Below are 20,514 nucleotides of genomic sequence, written 5' to 3'. Positions count from 1 at the left end.
CAGGTCCTCCATTTTCTATTTGGATTTGGGACCAAAACGGGGTTGGCAATCCAGGTCGGATATTTAGCCTCCGTAATGAACCTGCATTTTAATAAGCGAGCAACCTCTTCCTCCATAGCTTCTCCTCGCTATTTCCCCCAACAACCTATGTTTTTGCACCTCCGTAGGCACGTTTTTGTCCAAGTTTAAGGTATGTAATCATTACACTTGGAATGATTCCGACCATATCCTCATGCGACCAGATAAAGACGTCAAGGTTTCTCCTTAAAAGCTCTACCAATTCCTTCTTTCTTTCAGTTCTGAGATTTTTTCCAACTTTTACTACCCTCGAAGGTACTTCTAGGTCAAGAACAATTTCCTCTAACTCCTCTAAAGCATGGAGCTCAGATTTTTCTTTGCCTAATCTTGGATTAATTTCTTCAGGTTGGGCAACCTCATTTCTAGCTTCATAAGGTTCTTCCGCCTCTCCGCGGCAATTACCATTGCTTGAGGTTCCTCATTTTCTTTGATTATTACCATGGCTTGCTGTCTGGGTTGTGATTTTCCCTTCAAGGAAATGTTATAGCATTCCATAGTAGCTAGGTGATGTCCTCTCATGATACATACTCCTGAGGACGATGGAAATTTCATTGCCAAGTGGAGAACTAAAGTTATAGCTTCAAACGCCATCAGCACAAGTCTCCCCAAAATTGCATTGTAGGCAGCCGAGCAGTCAAACCCATGAACTTGAGCATCATGGCGGCAGCTCGCACCTCATCGCCCAATGTTACTACGAGCTCAATTGTTCCTATGGCTGTCATTCCCTCTCTTGAAAATCTGTAGAGGGTCGTAGAGGTCTCCTTAATATCAGCTACATATATCCCCATAATTTCAAGGGTGGGCCAAAATAGCACATTGACGGAGCTCCTGTTGTCAATCAATATTCTGCGCACCCTTTGGTTAGCAAGTTGAATAGTTATCACCAACAGATCATTATGAAGGAATTGGAAATGGCTAGTCTCTTCTTCTGTAAAAATAATTGGTTTTTTATCCAATCATTGTTGTTTATATAATCCTTGCTCCTAAACGAACTCGATGTCAGCATGTGTTTTCAGCTCCTGGATATATGTCTTTAGGGCTCCATTGCTCGCTCCTTCCAAATGAGGTCCGCCTGCAACGGTGACTATGTTCCTCCGTTCACAAGGGGGAGGGATGATCTGATTTCCATGAGCTAGTTGAGCTTATGCTGGATTGACTTGATTACTCGAAGCTAGTTGAGGGTTTTGCCCCACCAGTTGGTTAGGAGCTACCCCTTTCTGAGCATATTGGGTTAACGGTCCACCCCGAATGAGAGTCTCGATCTCATTCTTTCATTGACGGCAATCATCTATGTTGTAGCCGATATCATTGTGGTATCAGCAGAATTTAGTCGGGTCTCTCTTTTCCCTTTGATGCCTTAAAGGTTCTATCTTTTTCCATGGAAGGCAAGTAGAATTACCTAAATAGATACACTCTCACGTATTTGTTAGAACAATATAGGAGGTGTAGATGGAGGTCTATTTCTCCCCAGGCTTATTCTTCTTAGGACCACTCTGGTCACCAAACAATTCCTTTTTCGTTTATTACTCCCCGTCTAGTTATTCTGGGTTGTGGGCAGAGCTGTAGCTACATCCACCACCACTCCAGCGGGCTGAACAAGGGTCTGGCTGGTTCCTGCGAGAGCAGGTTCTGCCTCTTCTAGATTTATTCATTCTTGAGCTCCAGCCAAGAATTCATCTACACTTTTCACTCCTTTCCTTTGGAGCTCCTTCAATAGATCTCCTCCTACAGTTATTCTTGTTCTCATGGGCATGAGCTTGTCATTGTTGTCAACATCTCTAGCTCGAGCGACTGCATTAGAAAATCAATCAAGTAGGCCTTCGAGGACTCACTGTGTTGTTGCTTAATGTTGGCTAGTGAGTCAGCCTCTACTCGAACCTCTTTTGCAGCTTGAAACTGTCTCTTGAACTCGGAGGAAATCTTTTTCCAGGAGGTCATTGAGTGTTTTTTATATTTGTTGAACCATAGCTTGGCTGGTCCAATCAACGTATCTGCGAATTAAACACACCACAGGTCGAGGTTCACATTATGGGCCATCATTAGAGTGTTAAAGATCCCAATGTGGTTGGACGGATTGGTGATTCCATTATATGTGGGCATAGTTGGCATCCTAAAGCCAACAGGATATGGAGCTAGTGCGATATGAGGGACAAAAGGCTCAAGCTCCTTATTAGAATCGCAATCATCTATATTTTTCACAGACAGGAACCTCTTCATTTGCTCCTCCATTAGGGCCAACCGTTCAAGGGTTGGGTCCTTTGTCTATAAGTTATTTGGGAGTTGGTTACTAGCTCCCATTCTATTGTGCGTGTTAGGTGGGTTATTATCCTTCCAAGCTTGAGCTTGGTTAGGCGGGATGTTCCCATTGTCACACACGATAGACAAATCTCCCCTGGACTAAGTATAGCGAGTTGACTGTCCGGTTTTTGCGTTTAGATGATCACGCATGTCAGACTGTGGATTGGAGTGAAAGCTTTGAGTTGAACTCAACTGATTTCTCGTATCGCTCTCATTCCTGTGGGAATTCATTTTACAGGTATTCTCGGTCCTTTCCCTACGCTGGCTCTATGTCTAGTAACTACCATCCACAAAGCTTACTGCTCGTGGTTGAGATCAAGGAGCTGGATTATTAGTGCGAGATCGTGAGGCATACGTGTCTTCTGCAGGTATAGAATGTCTCCTTTCAATCATGCACCGTGAAGCATTCCTCTGTGGGTGTGGTGGTGTAGGATGATGAATATACCAGGGATGATGCCTTATTTGTGAAGGAATTTGCATCCCATCTAGGAAGACCATATTGGCTCGCCCATTATCTACTCTGATTTCTCGAGTTTGTGGTAACACGAAGTTACTACGCGGTACTTGAGTGGATGGATGAGGCACTGGTGGATTCACAGGGATCTCCACCCTTCTCAATGTGGTCTCAGCTCGCCCTGCTTGGCCAGGCTAATTTGTGTGAGTGTGAGCTGCTTGTCCATTCCTGTGGTTATTTGCAGGGGGTTGTTCCTAGAAGTTCGTTTAGAAGGCATAGAGCATCGTTGCATCATTTAACCAACCGAGCTAGATGCCATGTGCGTCGGTTAACCACCCGAGCTAGTGACAATCTTGAGCTGGATATGACTGGTATAGGATGGCTTGACTTAGTTAATACTCAGGCTTGATGCAGGCAATCTAGACGCTGGGTACCTCAATCTCTATCATTTGCATCTCTAATGGTTTGAAAGATCCTGTGTTGTTCCCGACTCAGTGACACAACCTCAAGTTGTTTGGTTCGGAGTAAACGAAACATCTCCGAAGTCTTTCCTCCTTTATTTATTTCATGCCAGTTGTACCCTAAGCTAGATAGATGAGCCTGTGTCTTTAGGGTACAATAGTATGGGTCGAGGACAAAGGGGAAGGGTATATGGACCTTTTCTTAGCGGCTTTTGTCAAAAAAATCGCAGAGAAAAACGGTCTTCTGAAACGTCACCCACCCACATACCAATTTCCACTGTGATTTTTTAAAAAAAAAAAACTGCAATAACTGAGTATTTTTTAGGCGGGTATTGATATTTAAGAGTCATTCAATCCTTTTCTCTGTGCTTTTTATTTAAGGTTGAAAAAAAAAGCACAAATAAATTCTATATTTGTAGGAAGGAATATTTAATAATACCACACCCATATGAGCAATACATTCTTGAAACGCCTTAAGTGGTGTCTATTTAGGGATTAGATTTCACAATATGGAGTTTGTCCTCATATGTTCTATAGCACCTTAATACTCTGAACTTAATTTTAATAACAAATAACTCAAAGTCAATGTGCCTTTTACCTTGTAGAGCTTATGTTGTTAGTAAAATACAACACGATTGATTAATTGTCACAATATAACTTTATTAGTATTCATTACTATTCCTAATTTCGCAGCCATGTCACAAAATTTTGTAACTAAATTTTATATAAGAGTACAATCAGAAATCTTAATAATCTCAAAATTTTCTGATAAGTGAACATGTAGAATTTTTTTCTCTATAGATTCATTATAACCCATTTGTCTTCATACCAAAGGTTCCTTATAGTTTTTTTTTTAAGAATCTATCCAACATCCTTGCTATGTATGTGTTACACCCAAATTTCGAGAATAGAAATTTCTGATCTCGAAAGTCAAGCTCGTAAAGTGTAAGCTCGAAATATGCAGACTGGCCGTGAAATTAGAATTAATGAGAGTCAAGTTTGACAGTCTCATTCAATATTAAAATGACGACATCATAATTGGTAAGCACGGAACCACGCGATCTTGAAAGTCTTTCGAGGTTACGAGAGAAGCTCGAAGCTACAGTGACAAGGGTTCAACACTTGTTACATTTTCCTAGTCTCTTTGTATTAGCATCAGTTAAAAAGGTTTGAGCCTGGGCATTGCAAGCTCGGAGGAGACGACCTCGATAAAGTTACTTAATAAGAGCAAGGGAAGCCGAGATAGCAAGCTCGTGATGATTTTCCGATCCTGAAGATATGTAAGTCGAATGTTCGAGATCGATAGCCAAATGTGGATGCGGTTACTATTTAAGAATCCCTATATTTAAGGGATTGGTTGTAATCTGTTAATCAATCCCTTATACATGGGGATTTATAAGCGCATTATATATTTATATGAATTTAATTGTATTTATATTGAGATTATTGAATCATAACTCCCCGAAATAAGAGGGGAGATATTCTGTAAACCAATCTATGAATAGATTTGAGAAATTCATTTGTAGACACATTAAAACTGGGACTGGGAATACTCTGCTGAATTGCTTCCAAAAAGCTTTGAGAAACTTCCATATTTGACTAACATCGCCTCGTGGACTAGGCAGATTTTAACTGCTGAACCACGTAAAAAATCGTGTTTTTCTATCATTTGTTTTTCTGATTTTGTGTTTAGTACTCTTCACTTCTAAGTTGACAAAAAACGACATCAACAGTATGCTTACTACGAATACATTCATACTTGAACATACATGAGATTCCCAAAAATTGAAATATAGAAATCTTATGTATTTATTGAATTTGAAGGTTCCTCTTAGGGCAATGACTTATATAACTTATTTTCTATAGTTATAAGGGTATCACCTGATCTATTGATGTCAAACCTTTCGAATGCTTTATTCATATAGTTCTTTTGCTATATCTCCAAAATATCATAAGAATAATCTTAACATATCTGAATCTTTTACACAAAATGAGAACATTGTTAGCAGCAAGCAATATTTCATTGACATGTAGGACCTAGAACATATGCTTACTCCTACTAAACTTGTGAAATACACAATCATCAAAAGCATCCCTCACAAAACCACACAAGACAATGCTTAATGAAAATTGTGGTACCATTGATGAGAATCTTGGTTGAGTCTATAGATGGATTTTCTTAATTTGCTAACCATATACTTTGGATCTTTGGACACAGTTTTTTGGATGTACCACATAAATTGTTTTGTCAATATCGCCAATGAGAAATGCAACTTTAATATCCATCTAGTGTAACTTAAGACCAAATGAGTAGTCATAGCCATGCTTGTCAAAAGGAGTCATTTAATTAAATTGGATAGAAAGCCCGTTTAAAATCAATGTCTTCTTTATGAGTATATCCTTTAGCTACAAGACATACCTTATACCTCTCCACATTAATATTTGAAATCCCTCTTGGTTTTAAATATCCATTTACAACCAATTGGTTTTGCCTCTCCGGGTAATGAAAAGTTCCCAAACTTTATTGTATTGCATAGACATATACTCTTCTTTCATGGCATAAATCCAGTTTTGAGAGTTAAAAATTTTTGTGGGTTGATGGAAGTTGATTGGATCATCTTTCATCAATCCATTATTTCATTGTGTCCTTTTTCTCATGGATCTCCTTATTGACATTGATCTTTGAGGTTGTTGAGTTTGTCTCGAACAATTACCTTATCTTGAGTGGGAAGTTGTTTGATATTATCTTATTGAGGTTCTAGATTCACTTCTTGATCAATGAAAAGTATAGAAACTTGAACATGATCAAAAGTGATAGGAGGTTTTGAGTTTAAAGCTAAATCCTCCTCAAAAGCAATATCTCTAACTTTATTTCTCCCCCAAACTCAACATCCTCAAAATTATTAACTTTTCTCTTCTCAAATTTGAACCTAAGTGTGGGATCACAGAATTTTATACCCTTTAATTACTCAAAGAATATAGTAAAGTAGCTCAATACAATTTTGGAATCCAAATATCTTTCATGTGGCTTATAAGACCTTGCCTTAGTTGGACATCAACAAATAGAAAAAAATCATTATGTTAGACTATTAGTCTAACCACAACCATAGTTCATAAAGAGTTTTATCTAATACATAACTTAATACCTTGTTCATGATTTATGTTGCACTCTTGAGAGTTTCTCCCTAGAATAAGTTTGATGAATAATGACTAATCATACCACCTACCATGTCCTTACCTAAATGTTTCATTACGTCTCTCAATAATACTCTTCATGCAAGGTTTGATTGGCATTTTGTATTACAGGAAGAAATCACATTTTTTAGTAATTGTGCAAAACAATCTTAGACGTTGCTCAACGGATTTTTCATACCTTCCATGATAGTATTACCACCACAATCAGTTTTGATGACTTTAATTTTCTTGTCTGATTGATTTGTCAACTTAGATTTTAAAAGATGAAAAGAAAATTGTCCAAAGATTTATGCTATTTATGATCACATATAGGTGCCCTTCATAGGATCTTGGAATTTAAATTTAGATGCATGCTCTCTATTACTTTTCCAAAATCATAATAGAAACATAGAATCGCATGACATACATTTAAACATCAGATTCGTAAATTAAAACAAACACAAAGATGCAGAAACTTACGAATACATAGAGGAACAATGTCTCATTCATTTAGATTCTCTATCAGTTTGTCATTTCTAAATGCTAGGAATTGTCAAGAATCTAAAGTGCTTTAATTATGCCAAAGTCTTCCAAGCCTATCTCTAAATCAAATCTAACAAAGAGTGGCAAGTTCTCAACACATGAGATAGAATTACAGAGGGAAGAACAAGAGAGTGAGCGGCCAAGAAGGATTAGATTGTCTAGATTTTCACTTACCCAAATTAATCAACTAAGACTATCTTATTAAAATCATAGAGAACACATTCCTTGTTGTTGACGTTAAGAACTCGTCAACTAAGTTAGATCAAGAACTTTTGGAGTTGTAAAAGAAGTGAACTTTAAACTCACTAAACTTCAGGCAAACTTCCTTACAATCTCAAGAACATCAAATGTAAATGTTGGAATTCTAGAATGAAAAATGGAGAGAATGTTGAATTTCTCTTTTATTTAGCAATAACTGGTTACAAAATTCTCCAAAAAATGTCCCCCCTTCTCAGGTGAAGGGAGGTCATACTTATAGTAGAGCACTATTGGCTCACTATACATGGTGGTCCCTAGGGACATGACTCTGCATATGTAGTCTACAGATGGTAATGGTGCCAGGAGCGTGGTGGTCGGCTCCAGAACATTCCAAGGGTCTACGGGAGGGATCACCTCCACTTTAGTACCTAGTTATACCTTCACCATCTATTTAGTAAGAATGTTAGAGGTTGGCTGGGAATGAACACATCAGGTTCCTTACTCATACTACCACTACTTGTATGGTGTGGTGTTAAGGGTCAGACACCTAGGGTCTTCAGGGTCATACCCTAGTACGTACTTCGTATCTGTATGATCTCTTTGAGTCATTCGTAGGTTTTCTTATCCTCATAATGCATCCTACTATTTTAACCTTTAAGTGTTGAAGCCTTTATGTGTCATCATGAGAAACACGATCCCAAAAGGCATGGGAGGCCAGAGCCTTGAGGTGCCCATCGCGAAGGGAAGGACCATGTGCGAGGATATGGCTCGCGAGACGTTGGCCCGCAGCATGGGCCTGTGGCATGAGGCGGGATCACGAGGCGAAGGCTTAGGGCATGTGAAGGTGTCTCGCGAGGCGCTGGCACGCAGCATGGGCCTGTGGCGCAAGGCGGCATTGCGAGGCAAAGGCCTAGGGCACGAGATGGGATCTCGCGTGGCATTGGCATGCGGCGCCTAATGAAGGCCTCGTGAGGCGCGAGACGGGGTGCCTCATGGGGTGCATCGGCCGAACATGCAGTGCACGAGACGGGAGTCTCATGTGGCTAATGGGGCTGCGCCTGGCAAGGCTGCCCAACACTCGTCTATGGGGTGTAGGTGCATGTATGTAGTTAGGCATTCACAGGACCTTAGCCCAAGATTTGGGGTTTTTAACAAGTATAGAATTTTTAGCATCCACACTTGCCCCCAGTCTAGGAGAGGGCCTTTGGGTGCTCTAGTGGACTCTTCGCCATGGTGTCTTCAAAGCATAGGTGGCATTAGTGTGTTTCTTTGCTTTGGTGGTATATAAAAACACACTTTGGAGGTGGTGATCCTCATGATCCCTTGAGATTGAATGTGAACCTATCATTTGGATTTGCGGATCCCAATGTAGGTGTTTGGTTTCATTTTTGGCCATAGATCAAGCATTGGATTCAACGGCTAGGATGAGTTTGAGCTTCTTATAAATAGGTCCTCCACTCAAAGACAATTTCTACACTTTCTTTTCTTAGCTTGGTGGTATTTGTGTCTTCAAATCTTCCAAGAGGTAAGTGGTTCCATTCCTCACAAGGGCACTTTGTCTTCCTTTTCTCCTTATTTTTTTATATCTAAATGTCTATAAATGTGCTATGAGTCTAAAACATGTTTCCCCTTTCTTTTTGTAGACGTGTACTTTCGACCACTGGTATTTCTTCAACTGCGATGGTGCGCGAATTTACCCGCTCAAGGTATGCTTTCACCCTTTTTTTATGGCCAATGGGTTTAAATTAGCGTTACTTGGGAAGGGTTGTCTCGACCGAAGCTCCTCATGAGCTAATTCATGTATATACACCCATTTTCACATATACCCTCCCTTGTACCCCGTAGTTGGTTGTTTTGAGCACTTGTGTCTAAAGGTTTTGAGCTTATTCCTTTGTGTTTTGTAGTACCCTTTCCACCTACACTTGCACTCGTATTACCAACAAGATGCGACTTTATGGCAAGTGGGGGGTCGTCGAGCATTCCTCCGGGAGTCGAGTTTGTAGACTTATCCTCATACTCGGGATCCCCAAAAAAAAAAACCCTTACCAAAACTATGACACCTTGAGGAGGGCCTGTATATGTCGCCTTGAACGCATGGCTGAGCTTTGGCATAAAATATGGGTGGTGGAGAGCGAGATAGATTCGACTTTGAGGGGTGATGGAGTCCCTTTCTCCTTTGACCTTAATGATCACATTGCAAGCCTTAGAGTGAGCCTTGTTGATCTACAAATGGAGCCTTGTTGACATCTGTATTGAGAGCTAGAGTTTTATTGCAGGGAGATGCATAGAACTCTTAGCTAGTGTGGTGGATACCACTTAGATTATGCCAGTGAGATTAGGACAGACTGGATTAGTATGTGAGTTCCGAATGTGTTTCCAGGTGGTTTGCCAGGGTTTCTTGTAACGTCTCGGGACTTGTAACGCCCCGATTTCCCGAGACGTTACTTAGGGAGTCCATTTAAAAATAATAAACAATAAATACTTTAAGACACTAAGAGAAAATATTTATTTAAAATTTAAGCAGAAAATGAGATCTCATTATTTAAAAATAAAAATGTTGGACGCTAGGTTTAATAACAAAAACATAAAGAAAATAACCATTCAAGTCTGAAAATTTAAAAATATAACATTTATTTCTAAAAACATAAAATAACTGGAGCCCAGCCTCTAACATGTTCCGTCCATGCCTCGAGCTCGCACTACTCACTGCTTTGCTTTGCCTTTACCTGCACACAGAGTACCCGTGAGCTAACGCCCAGTAAGAAGAGCTATGTAGGACATAACTCCCCAAACCAAGAAACATAAACTTTCAACTAAACATAAATAAACATCATAAGCACAATAATCATCGTGTGATATATAAACACCATATCACACTAACATAATGTGAGTTACACTCACACACATAAATACTAACAAGTCATGTTGATCGAACATGAAATGTAATCTGCCTTGCCTGCACTGTACTCACACTCGGCATTCCCACGGTGGCTACTAGTCTAGCCTGCGCTGTACTCACACTCGGCCGTTCCCTCGAGACATCGTTGCCCTGCCTGCGCTGTACTCACACTCAGCAGTTCCGTGGTGGCATCCTATTATCCTGAGTTATACACACCCAAGATAATTCCTGCAAGTGCTATATTCACACAAGCAGCTAAAATCTAGTAGCACGCCTACTCTATCCTCTTAGCATGTCTACTAACTAAAATCCCTAGCACTATCCTCATGCTAGTCAACCTAATGCAACAATTCAAGTCACAAAATAATTACATAATTAAACAAATAAGAAAACAAGGTCGCACGCATAACGTACACCCTGTGCGCAGATGTCCACTCTTCTTACCTTAAACAGTGCGTTTTCTGCTGACGTGTCTCGAACCACTCGCTGCGTCACCTCGATGACCGCTAGCTCCTCAGTAAAAACCCAGAACGGGTTCGCCGGTTTTGTCTTCTTCTCCGGCGACGGCGACTCTATGGCTGAGTTTTGCTGCGTTCCAACCCTTCTCTTGCTTGGAAAATGATCCCCTTATGTCCAGAACTTCAAAACAATAGACCCCAGCCCAAAAAGATGTCCGTAACCCCTTGTTCCGAAGTCTTCTTCTCCAAGTCCGGTGTACCGCCAAAAATGGAGCTCAAAATTAGTTTTTTCTTGCTCTAGACCATTTCAGCCTGTTTCTTCACGTCAAAATCGATTCTTGGAGTCCCCTAAGCTTGTTTATCACCAACCACGCACACCATACACTCTTGAACACACTTAAATCCAAAATTATCTAGGAATATGCATTTTCTTGGATAAAAATGGTGAATCACAATCCGAGGCTTTATAAATGTATTTCTCACACTCAAAATGTTTATTTCCTCCCCTAGAATGATTCTACAATGTTCATTACTGCCCAGATTTTTCCCAAGTGCAAGAACTCAAAAATTTCTTCTCTTTTTAAAAAAAACGATAATAACACTCTCTCTCTTCAATCCTTTTATTCCCTCAATTTTTCCACGATTTCTCCTTCAGATTATCATGGTAACACGTTTTAGAATAGGTTTAGAAAATAAGTTAGCATTTGAAGTGGTAAAATCCTCTTTTCAAGGAAATTCTTTATTTTTTTTTTAAATAAAATAAAATGACTAAGTTCCACAACTAATATTATCAGTTAAATTTTGAAAATTTAACCAATTTTATGAATATTTGTTCATGTTAAAACAGAAAAATAATGTCTCTAAAATGCCCCTTGAACCAAACCCAAACTTGAGGGTATTATGGGCTTTTCGCAAATTCAAATATTTAATATTATGGCAAACCAAAAATTACACATAATATGATAAAATAATTTCAAGCATATTATTATTACTATTATGCTCACAATAATAATAATAATAATAATTTTTAAGTAAATAAATAACTTAACCCGAGCCATTATTTATTCACTTGACATTATTCTCATGTTGTGATTCCACAAAAGCTCAACACATGAGAAACCATGAATTTTCTTTTCATTGGAAGTCATACATATCCAATAATCCATCAAAGGAAAAGAAAAAAAAATGACAAGGATGCACACAGTGGGAAAATTACGAAATTGCCCTTCCGGGAAAACGGATATTACATTTCTTTTATATGAAAAGATAGAATGGTGATTGGATCAATGCCAGGGATGGAATCAGATGTAAGCACTGTTTTGAATGGCTCAACGGAGTTGTAAGAATTAAAGGTTCAGTTATTGAGTAAGATGGAATTTTCTAAGGTTAATCTTGGATCCAGTTAGGACCAGTTAGAGATCAGAGAGGAAGTTATATAAAAGATTGTGTTTGTATCAGATAAGAACACTGAGAGTGCTGAATATGTCTTGAGAGTTGGTTTAGTGCCAAGTGTTTGTGAATCAGATGAATAGAACATTCAAAGGTTTATTTGAATGGGATTTGTGATCATCTTGGACGATGGTATTGTGGTATTTTCTCTACGGAGATTTACCAAGGTTAAGGAACGCCTTAGGGGCAGGAGTGTCCTTGGGTGGTAAGGATATTACAGGTGCCTTGTGAAAGAGTTTTGAGTCTTCTTATAGATCATAATCAGTTTGTAGGTCGTTATGACATCTCAGTGACAAAGAAAAGTAATTGCCTAAGTAATATGTTGGTTAAAGGATCTGACCAGAACTAGAGTAGAGTTTCTGGAGGGCCAGGTGGCCAGATTTATGTTTGAGATTATTATCTCAGGGAAGATCAAAAGGAAAGATGATTAAGTGAACTGCAGATAGAAAAGATTGAGGAGAATGTCTTAGTTGGATTAGCTAAGGGTTATACAGTGTTAGATATGACTTTATTGAGGTATTGAGGTCGGATTTGGAATCTGATGGACATTGAGATTAATTGGGAGATTCTGGATGAATCTTATGCTATTCTTTTATTCTCTTCATTCGGGCATCCTGAAAATGTAACAGGATATAAAAGCTTTATAGTGGTGGCCTAAGATCAAGAGGGATGTAATGGGGTGCGTGGTAAAGTTCTTAGCCTGATAGCAGGTCAGATTAGAGTGTCAGAAACCGATGAGGCCATTGTAGCCTTTGAGTATTCCATAATGGAAATAAGAGAGCATCGCGATGGGTTTCGCGGTGGGGCTGCCCAGGTTAGTGGGTCAGTATGAGTTGGCATTGGGTCATTATGGACCAGTATTTGAAGTGAGTTCACTTCTGTCAGTAAGGATAAGTAAGGACAATTGATCAGCATTCAAATCTCTTTGTGAGAGGGATAGAGCGCCTTCATGAAACTCAAGGTCTATCTTATCAGTTGAAGACTCTATTGCGACTTCCAGGTTTTGGAAGGGTTAAGAAGGCGATGAGTATATAGAAATTCAGTACAGTTTATTACTCTCAGACTGGTGGTAAATCAAAGAGAGAGGGTTATCCAATTATTATTGGAAGAACATCTTATAAGATGAATGAGTTAGTATATATCTGAATCCTGAGGTGGTTCACGGGACTATTGAGATTATTAAAGGGTGGAGTTTGGATGCTCATTTCTCAGAATAAGTGGAAAAGTTTTGCTGAATTGAAAAGCAGGAACATAGAGTTCCAGGTAGAAGATTATATCTTCTTCAAAAGTATCACCATGGAAAGGGGTAAGGAGTTAAGAGCAAGTTGAGCCCTAAAGTAGCAGAACAGTTTGAGTCCTGGATAGGACTGGTCAGGTTGACTTTGGTTGGACCGTATCTTTGGCACTTTCAGGTATATACAGTGTATTTTCTACTTCCATGCCGAGAACATGGATTGAAAGAAACTCATAAATTAAGTTATGAGAATCAGGGGATTGAGGCTAAATTATCCTGTGAAGAATAGACAGTCTAGATATGAGACAGAAAGAATAAGGTTCTCAGGAACAAAGTGTACTTTGAGTTAAGATATGTTACAGAAACAGTGAGGTCAAAGGAATGACCTAGAAAACTAGGATCAGTTGTGCGGAATTGATATTCTGGCGGTTCAGATAAATTTTGAGGACGAAATTTCTGTAAGGAGGGGATAGTAGTAATGCCCCAAATTTCCTAATAAGGTTTAGGCCTTGATTATGAGGCCGGGAGGGCCATAATTGCTTATTAAGTTATTAAATGATAATATGTATGTTTAGGTGTATTAAATATACATGTGAACTCATTTCTGAGTAATTGGGTGATTTTCATATTTTGGCCATTTCGGGAATATTTGGCATATATGTGATATGCGTGTGGTGTTATATTATTATCTGTTTATGCCAAGGTTACTCAAAACAAGATGATCCTAGGAGATAAGTTAGTGGGAAAGTCACAATGAGATTTATTCTTGACTCGGTGTGAGTCAAGGGGTATTTAGCGCATTACCAGCTTATTGGGTAAAGGGAATAAATATTTGGTGATAAATTGGGAGTTAGTAAGATCAGGGGGAATTCTGAAGGTTTTGACTATTTTTCCCCCGGGAGTGTTTTCGAGACCCCGAGCGTTAGGATTTGATTGAGGCTACTTAAGCTTGAAGTAACCTTTTAAAAGAATAAAAGAGCGTTATGTACGTTCTCTCTCCCTTAAAGTTCCATTTTCGTCTCCCAGTCGTATTTTCGAAGGTAACTTGAGTTTTAGGACTCGGAATCAAGCGAGGATCAAGGCATAGCGATCCTAGAAAAGATTAGAAGCATATTAGCTGGAGGATTTAGTTGGAAACAACTCAATTAGAGGTAAATCAAGTTTTAAGTTTTAAGATTTTAAAGTTTTTAAAGCTTGGATTGGACTTTGTGTTTTGGTGAGTTTTTGTTAGGTTTGAAGCTTACGTTTTATGGGTTTTGGATCATCGGGATGTTTGGGAACTTTGATTTGTGGATGTGGAGGTGTTTAGGTATGTTCTTGGGAGGTTTTAAAAGCTTAAAATCGGGGTTATGGCTTGTTCTAGGTTGGGGGCCGCGGCCCTGTTCTTGGGCACCACGGCCCTGGTTCGAAGAAGCTGCTGAGGAGATTTTTGCCTTGCTGGGCGCCGCGGCCCTTGCTCCTGGAGTGGCTGGGGGCCGCGGCCCAAGGTGTTAGGGCCGCAGCCCTCGGTCAGGTTTGACGCCGTTTGAGTGTTTTGGCACCGGGAACTTGGTTTTAGGCCTCGGGATCATTCCTACTACCCGGATTGGTGGTGTTTGATGTCTTGGAGGCTAGGTTTGGGTTCCGGGATTGGTTTTAGAACTTGAACTCATTGGATCACCATCTGTGGTTCTAACTAGGATATCAGTAGAGGGTTGGAATCGGGATCGTGCTTGTGGCTCGTTTATTGGTAACCTGTGCTTGGACCAAAGGTAAGAAAACTGCACCCTGTGTATATATGACATGCATGGTTGTTCTTGATGCATGTTGGATTATTAAATGTGACAAGCATGGTTATTCTTGATGCATGTTGGATGTTTAAATGTGATTCATGTAATGCACGAGAAACATGTGATTATGGCATGCTATGATTATTGAATATGAGAATGTTCAGAGCTTGTGCCTTTGTGTTTATGCATGGTCCTAATTATGCTAGTAATTATTAAGTAAGCATGTTGAATGCTCTGTATTCGAATATTGGATATATGATATATGTTTGGTGGTATTGCTTACTTGTCTATGGTACTGACTAGTCAGGGATACTGACCTAAGAGTCAGAAACGGCATAAGAGTCCTGAACGCAGGGCCGAATGAAGATTAGATCTAATCGATATCAGCGTTGAATGACTCTAGGGAATTAATGTTGGACCGACCCTAAGGTTGGTGAAACTTATAAGCGCTTGGCTAGTCTAGGACTAGTTACTCAGAGCCAGGGCCTAAGGCCTAGGTGACTACTTGTCACATGGCTAGGGAACAATGTTCCAGGGTTATGACTCTATGGTCAAGAGGAAGGTTATGTTGGTGACTAATCATCATGCTCCTATCATATCTAAGCTAGTGAAAGGATCACTTATCTACTCAACAGGTTTATGCTGGTGACTGTTTCACCAGATACCTATCATGTTTAAGCTAATGAAAGGATCACTTGTCTATAAGCCTCGATGACCCTAACGTCACATGGATATTGGGAACGGAACCCACCTCAGTGACTAGTACAACTGTCACTCTTCTATTTTGGGCTAAAAGCCCTGGATGATTATTATAATCATTGGCTGATGTGGTATACTCAACATTATGTGGATTTGTTAGCCTGCTGGAATAGGGCTATACCTCCTAGGCGTGTGCCTTATGATTTGATGTCATGATATGATTGTTTATGAGCATATTGAGTTTTCTTGCTAGGCTTCGGCTCACGGGTGCTATGTGGTGCAGGTAAAGGAAAAAGAAAGCTGGACCATCCTTGAGTTAGAGAGCTTAGGTGATGACGTGTACATATGCAGTTGCTCGACCACCACGGCCGAGGTTTGAAGAGGAACTAGGGTTAAACCTTGTTTTGCCGCTTAGATCGACCTATTGTAAATATTTTCTTGTAATATATATTTTTGGGATCCCAATGTATATAATAAACGTTCTAATGAAACGTTACATGTTAACCAAAATTTTTAATCCATAAACCGCTAATCATACTTAGTTACACGATTTTGGCCAAATGACTTGATTAGCGGGTTTAGCACTGTTTGCAAGGCACACCGTAATGATCCCTGGATTTTAGGGCGTTACACATGTGGCTAATGGGGCGTCACCTGGCGAGGTTGCCCAACACTCGTTTAAGGGTGTAGACGCATGCACGTACTTAGGCATTCACGGGACCTTAGCACTAGTTTTGGGGTTTTTAACAGGTATAGAATTTTTTGCCTCCACACTTATATAAGCAACTTAATGGGCTTTATTTTAATTAAATTAATTAAAATAATAAACAAAAAATCCAAAGCCTTGGGCTCCCACACATGGACTTGGGCCCAATCTCCTTGGCCTGAATTTAAATCTCAATTAGGCCTAAATTCAAAGCATTTTTATTTATTTATCTTTTAATTAATTAAATCCTTATTCATATTGACTAATTATAATTTATAACTTGATTTAATATTATTTATTTATACTGACACCAATTTTTCAATATTAATAAATGTACCCCAAGACTCTCTTTTATTCCCAAATTCTTATTACATGAAAATATCACTAAATTGACCAAGTCAACTTGATATTTCTAATTAATAATTACATTAATTGTTTAAGACTATTAAACTTGATTTGATAAAAGACGTGTTATCCCCATTTCATGCTTTGGGCCTGGGACGTTGGTCCAGGCCCACTAACTGGGTAATTGGAGCCTGGGCCCAGCCTAGGTCCACTTGGCAGGGAATGACCGACGTTGACGGCCCGTATGGGTCTAGACCCGGACGGTGTCCAGGAAGGATGATCCGGGACGATCATCCCAGAGACATATAGCTATGTGGGGTTACGGGCGAAAGGTATGAAAATTGGTCTTGGAGCCTGGTAACGATCCGGGACCTGTGTGAATGATCCGGGCCAATGGTAAACGAAGACGGACAGAGGTAAAAGAACCCGGGTCAAGTCCTCAGGGTTGGCAAGAAAAAGCATCCGTGACCCTAAAGCCGCCCCATGACGCGTGGGGGTTGTCCCCACTTTTCACTTGCGGAAATGTCCACCTCGGGATTGCACCTCTGGTTTTTTCTGGGCCCAGTGCCTCTGGTTTTTTCTGGACAGCCTTTTTTGCCGCGACCTTGGCCGCCGTTGCGGCTCGAACTTCAAGGAGCTGCCTCATCTCGTGTACGGGGTTAGACATGTCAGTGTCTCCTACAAAAAATGCAAATGAAAAAGAGTTAGTACGATTAAACAGGAAAGTAAAAGTCAAAACTAAGAGTGACCCAGGACGAACCCTTATCTAAGCCCCGAGCGTGACTCAACTCATCTAATGTGAAAAAGTAGACTCGATCCCCCATGTCGTCCAGGTTCAAGAAATTCTCGTACTGAAGGAACCCAAACAAAAACATGAGAACTTCCTAGCCTACGGGAACGAGAGACAAAGGTCTCATCTCCCCGTTATCCCGGAACGCGGGGCCTCGAAGTGCTAGCCTATCCCTAGCTAAGTCCCCAACTTGGGGAACATAAGCTAAGATCAAAGGTGAGTTACCTTGCCCTGATACGCTAGCCCCGGGGGTACCCATGTTCGGCAGGGCCTCCTCGAAGAGGGCTTCCAACTCCTCTGAAGCGGCTGCCTCCGACTAGGACAAGTCCCTCTTCTGCTTGGTCGTGTCCGCTCGTGTCGCAGCCTCCACCTCCCCGATGTGCTCCAGGGCCAGCTGCTCCCTTATGATGGGATTCTTCTCGCACAGAATTCCCCGAAGGCTCGGGACGATGATAGTCTGGTGGGCCACAAGCATCCCAACCAGTCGGAGGTTGTCCGTATTGACGTAGCCTCCTACTTCTAGGTCTTCTGTGCTCAGCCCGGAGAAAAACCTCCTCCGGTCCAAGATGAACTGGGTGAGAGGAGTCTGGGCAAAAGGTGCTGCCACCCGAAGTAACACGGTGAGAAACAAGAAAGTAAAAGAAAAAGAAAAATCGGCCAACTAAGGGTCGGGGAAGCACTTACCCACTCGCTGGAAGTCCAGCAGTAGCGTGGGATTCTTCTCCATGAGGAACCCGAACGTCATGAACTAGTAATGTCGGACGTCCGGGGGATGCTTCCAGGTGCTTGTAGGAACAGGGTAGCTACCCCGCGGCTTCAGCCTATAGAATCCGTCCAAGGTCTTGTCCTTGGAATTGACCTACGGTTCCATCTTGTAGAAGTACAAGATTTTTGCAGGGGTCGGCTCCGCGATCTCCTTCGCGACGCAGAAGACACGCCATCCCGTAAGCAGTCGGTAGGCTTGAGGCAGAAGCTGGAAGGGTGCGATCCCCACGTATGATAGGAACCGCATGAAGTAGTCGTGAAGCGAGAGTGTGGCACCCACACTGATGTGGTCAGCACTCCAGGCCCCGAACCCTTCCATGGAAGTATGTGCTCGCTCCTCTATCCTGGCCAGGTGGTTGTGGAAGAGTCTGGGAGTGGACTCTATGCCCAGGCGCCTCTCCAGGATGTACATCATCCTGTAGTTCTGGAACAGATTCGACACCGTATCCATCTCCCATCTGTTGCCTTTGGGGGTCCGGGACCCGAGGAGGGCGAAGGGAGCCCAGTTGACTTCCTCCTCCGAATGAAGGGTGACACCCAACGTCATGGCTGATGATCTGGGAGCAAAGAAAAGAAACCAAGCAGTCAATACCAAAACCCAAGAAAGTCGGTTAAGGTACGGGGGGCCTCCTACACACTGCTTGGAGTCCCCTCCGGATCGGGTCCGGGTTCACCAGAGAACCACGAGACCCAGATCGAGAACGAAAAAAAGGGCCACTAAATAGGCTCCACCGCCTGTCCGGGAAGCGTCCAGACCCGGAGTAACCTGGACCAGGCGGCCTGCCTATAACTATTCCTAAGCATAAACAAGTTCTAGTAGCCTAAGCATATGAACAAAAAGACAGCCTATGTTCATGTATTTATCAGGAAGGACAGAAAGACTTACTGTGAATAGCTGGTCGAGAAATATGGTGGTTGTCCGACGATAAGGACGGCAGAACTTCGTTCTTGAAATGGTGAAGGCGGTTCAGCAACTCATCAATAGGACAGGCCTCGGACGTGCGCTCAGGCAGAGGTGCAGACACTGGAACTGTTGGAAAAAGGCAATGGCGCAGAGTGAGCAGGCAGTGAAAGATGTCGTCGGCGAGATCGGACATAAACAGATCCTTAGTTTTTAGAATGGCTCGAGAGTGTAAAAGTTTCAAATGAATGCCTGAGGAGTATTTATAGAGACCCAAATCTTGGTCTCTGATCCAGCGGATAAAAAATCCCCTGTCGGACGGTCCAAGATCGTGCAGGGGCATTAATGAGCACTCGAGTGCTGGATCCTCTCCATTTCAATCCAACGTCCCAAGAGAGGGGAATTTCAAAGGTCGCCCCATCCTACGGGCCACCTCAATGCAGAAGTATTAATGAAGGACCTCCATGCGGATGGGACGCTTCGGAATTCATGCTGACGCACTAGCCTAGGCCTAGCGACCCTTGAGGTGGTTAGGTGACCTTTCGAGGTCAAGTGTCATCATTGCAGTAGTTGCTCGGCGACACGTGTATCCCTCACCATGAAACAGGACTTCAGTAAACGGACCCGGACATTGGTAAATGGTCCGGGCACCGCGTGTGCCCAACGCGCACTGCCCCTTGCCACGGACCCGCGATTATAAGCAGGAACTGGGAAGCCAGCCGTGGAGTATCTGGGAGCAAGGCAAGCCTCCACCTTGCAGACCCACGTGAAGCCTTGGGGGGTAAATGTTATCCTTATTTCCTGCCTTGGGCCCAGGACGGTGGTCCAGGCCCACTAACTGGGTAATTGGAGCCTGGGCCCAGCCCAGGTCTGCTTGGCAGGGAATGACCGACGTCGACGGCCCATGTGGGTCTAGACCCAGACGATGTCCAGGAAGGATGATCTGGGACGGTCATCCCGGAGACATATAGTTGTGTGGGGTTACGGCCGATAGGTATGCAAATTGGTCTTGGAGCCTGGTAACGATCCGGGACCTGTGTGAATGATCCGGGCCAATGGTAATTGAAGAGGGACAGAGGTAAACGAACCCAGGTCAAGTCCTCAGGGTTGGCAGGAAAAAGCATCCGTGACCCTAAAGCCGCCCCATGACGCGTGGGGGTTGTCCCCACTTTTCACCTGTGGAAAAGGCCTCCTCGGGATTGCACACCGCTGGTTCAGACCTGCTCTGCCACTACACTGACTGATTTTGTCCCCTGAATCTGCCTTGTAACTCGGAATGCCTAGACCAAAAGC

The sequence above is a fragment of the Humulus lupulus genome, chromosome 1, assembly GCF_963169125.1.
Source record: "Humulus lupulus chromosome 1, drHumLupu1.1, whole genome shotgun sequence".
Taxonomy (NCBI): Eukaryota; Viridiplantae; Streptophyta; class Magnoliopsida; order Rosales; family Cannabaceae; genus Humulus; species Humulus lupulus.
The sequence above is the reverse complement of the archived record's forward strand: the minus strand, read 5'-3'. Positions refer to the sequence as shown.